Genomic DNA, 3,558 nt, shown 5'->3' on the forward strand with positions numbered 1-3,558 from the left:
CCCCCCAGCACCTGCGGTGGCTGGTCTGTGCCTTTCACCTGTGGACGGTGCTCCCCGCCATGCCGCCTGAAGTCCACAGAGGGGATGGGGGACTGTGGGCCTGGGGCACGGGGTGGCAGAGGCAACGTGGAGCTCGTGCGTGGGGAGGGGCCCCATCTTGGTGGGACACAGGGTGGGCGTGCACAGGTTCCTCCCCCGTCTCAGCTGAGCCCTGCTGCAGCCCACGGCTCCCCGAGCAGGGCTGTCACCCGCCGACTCACACATCCTGCATAGAATAATTGAGTGCCCAGAATGTTCTGTCCTGCATTGGCTTGGGAAAGGGAGAAAAGGATGTAACCAAGGTCGTCTTCAGCCCTGAGGGCTCAAAGCCCAGGAGGGGAGACAGGCTTGTCAAGGGAGAGCCATCCAAAAAGGCCAGTGGAGAGAATCAGGGCAGGCCTCCCAGAGGAAGGGGCTTTGGGTTGGAGCTGAAGGCACAGACAGGAGTTTGCTAAGTGGTGAGGAAGGAAAAGTTCTTGCAGCAGAGGGAATGGCATTAGAAGGCACGAAGTGGGACAGGTGCAGCCGTTCCCCGGGGCCGGAGCACTGGGCGCGATGGCCGGGCCCGGGAGAGCCACGTGGGTTCCGCTGCAGAGCAGCGAGTCGGTGCCGGTTGGTAGAGCTCTTTAGAAACGTGGGGCTGGGGAGCTAAGGTTTTATCTTAGGACTGAAGGGAGGCTTCACAGTAGCACAGCGAGGACAGGAGGCTGACGGGCCGAGGGGCTGCGCAGGTGGGAGCCTCCCTTCCTTCTGCTGGACTCCACAGGATGCCCTTCCACTCAGCAGCCATGGTGGCCTCTGTGTGGCCCCCGCCGGAAGACAGCACGAGGGGGTCGAGGAGACCCCATCCAACTCCAGGTCCTTCCCTTGCATTTCTCAGGCTCTGCAAGGGGCACTCAGCAGCACGTCCTAAAAAATCCACTGTGCCTCCTGTCCCTGCCCACCCAGGCCGCAGCTGCTTCCGTGTCTGTCTCCTCTGCCTCCCTGGAGTTCTCCCCCACCCCACCCCACACACCACCTGCTGTCTCCCTCCCGCCTCCTTTCTTCCTAGTTCTGGGTCCCCAAATGCCCCGGGGCTGGGTGGGGTAGGAGCCTCGCTGGCGGAGGCCGGGGGACCGGTGGTGACGATCAGGGAAGCTGAGCTCTCAGGACTGGAGACCCCTCCTGCAGCCGTCTCCACAGCAGCACCTTCCTGAGCCCGAGGTGGCCAAGCCTCGGGTGTGACTGTGAACCAGTGCCTGCCGCAGGCCCAGCCCTCAAGACCGTCCTCCACTGTGTGCTGTGAGGCCTGGGGAAATGACTGAACGGCTTAGTGCCTCAGTTTCCCCACCTGTAAAACAGTGGCTGCTGCACGTGTTTGTGATGAAGACGGAGTGTTGATTTGAAAAGCGTTTGGACAGGGCAGGTCACAGGAAAGCTGTGTCATAAACACAGTGCTGCAGGAGGGATCACATTCGGAGGAGCCGGGGTGCTGGGGTGAGGCAGGGAGGGAACGGGCTGGAGGTGGTCATGGGGCACTGCCCTTAGATGAGTTAACTGGGGAAATGGCCTCTGAGACGGGGACATCCATGTAGAAATGGGAAGAAGCTGGCCAGGTGCAGGTTGGGGGGCAGGCATGAGGGGAGGGAATTCAGGCAGAAAAAGCAGCAGGGTCAAAGGTCAAGAGGGCGCAGGCCGGTAGCCTGGAGGAACAGGAAGAGCCCGGCGGAGGCCAGAGGGCCAGAGTGGGCGGCAGGGAGGCTGGCAAGGGAGGATGAGGCCATTGTCCCAGGACCAGGGGAGTCATCATGAGCTCTGAACAGGGGAGTGGCACAGCCCGATCTGTCCTTTGCTCAACGGTCTCCTTTCCCCACATCCCTCCTGCCTTCCTTTGACAAATAGAAAATAAGCCCCATCACAGCCAGGCATGGGGGGCAGCCAGAGGACAGTGGGTGTGGGGGTTGGGGCCCAGCAGCCTCGAGGGCTCAGGACCTGGCTGCCCTGGTGGGCCTGTTCCCCAGTCCCGAGCTCCTGGATTGTGGCCGCTTACCAAGGCTCCAGACACTTGTCAGGTAGCAGAGTCGGCCACAGGGCTCGAGGCTGACATGTGCTTCCCTTCCCTCTGGCTGCTCGGAGGACGCCCACCCCGAGAATGGAATGCAGGGCCAGCCTGCTGTTGCCCGACCAACTGGAACCTTGAAGAAAAAGTGCATATCCCGGCCAAGGGTGAGGAGGAGCAAAGGCGCTGGGGCCCCAGTAGGGAGGAGGAGTCCCCAGAAGCGCAGGCCCAGCTACTGGGTGCAGGAGGTCCTGGCAGGCCAGCCAGGTCCTACCAACCAAAAGCCTCACCGGGAAGGGCCCCACTGGGGCTCGGGAGCTGGGTGCCAGGTCACCCGGCAGGCCCCAAGCTCACCAGCCCTCTGAACTCAGGTGTCTTGATCAGGTGGGGACTGTAGTGGCGGAGATGACTGAGTGAGGTGTCCTGTGGGACACCTGTGTGGCTCCATACAGCAGGTGCTGGGCAGGACTTAGCAGCTCCCCCTAGGGCAGGACTGCTCGTGGGGTCAGCCAAGGAGGGGCAGCGTGTAGAAGGCCTCCGAGACCCCTCTCAGCTCTGGACAGCTTCCCTAAGGGGCAGAAAGGAGCCAGAGGAAGGGAAGGAAGGGGATGGAATGCCCCTGGAGGAGGAAAGGCTGGCGGGAAGGGTGGGAAGGTCTGGAAAGTCAGGAGTCTGGGAAGAGAAGCAGAAGCTCCCACCCAGCCCTGCCCTTGGGGCTGCTGGGCCTGTACAACCTCACACTGAGCGGCTCTCACCTGTGCCTATGGGTATGGGAGGGAGTGAGGAGCTGGAGTGATGATGATAAATTTATCGATGATGATAACGATGATGATGGACAACAAGTGATCGGAATGATCCAAATGCGTGATGGAGTGACACCGATGACGATGATGATGGGCCCATGCGGATGATAAATCGCGCGATGATGGGATCCATATCATGATGATGTGGACCCGTGATGAGCAACGCGACGATAAAATCGTGATGATGATAAACGTGATGATGATGATAACGCTGATGATGATGTAAAATCGCAGATGATGTAAACGCGTGATGTGATGAACGCGCACGCGTGTATTCCCATGATGATGATGAAAATCGCCGATGATGGGGACGGACGATGTGATAAATGATGATGATGTGATACCGCCGGACCTGAACGACGCAAACGCGACGATCTGATCGAAACGCGCGATGATGGGTCTCAGGAACGGGGAGGAGTGGCACCATGGATGGGAGGAGTGGCCGCAGAGGAACTCCCCGACCGTCTCCCCGGGATGGAGATCTGACCACAGTGGCCATTAGTGAAGGAGGGAATGAAGGGGAATGGAGGGGAATGGAGTGATCCAGTGGCCCCTGGAGGAACAGGCCCTGGGAGTGGACACCAGGAAGGGTCCTGGAATGGAGGGAATGCAGTGGTGGAATAGGGGAAGGGGTCCTGGAGTTGTGTGTGTGTCAGGTCTCTGGAGTGTGTGTGTGTG

At 60.3% G+C, this 3,558-nt stretch overlaps 1 long non-coding RNA gene across 1 annotated transcript; it reads right to left on the bottom strand.

Annotated features, from left to right (window-relative positions):
• Nucleotides 1-225: 225 nt before the first annotated feature.
• LOC103887199 lies at nucleotides 226-2,659 on the bottom strand. The gene is made up of 3 exons (XR_002523669.2): nucleotides 2,368-2,659; nucleotides 2,069-2,213; nucleotides 226-948 (listed from the first exon to the last, which is right to left on the bottom strand). It is a non-coding gene; the product is annotated as an uncharacterized LOC103887199 (long non-coding RNA).
• Nucleotides 2,660-3,558: the final 899 nt, after the last annotated feature.

Source organism: Papio anubis, chromosome 8, assembly GCF_008728515.1.
Source record: "Papio anubis isolate 15944 chromosome 8, Panubis1.0, whole genome shotgun sequence".
Classification (NCBI taxonomy): domain Eukaryota; kingdom Metazoa; phylum Chordata; class Mammalia; order Primates; family Cercopithecidae; genus Papio; species Papio anubis.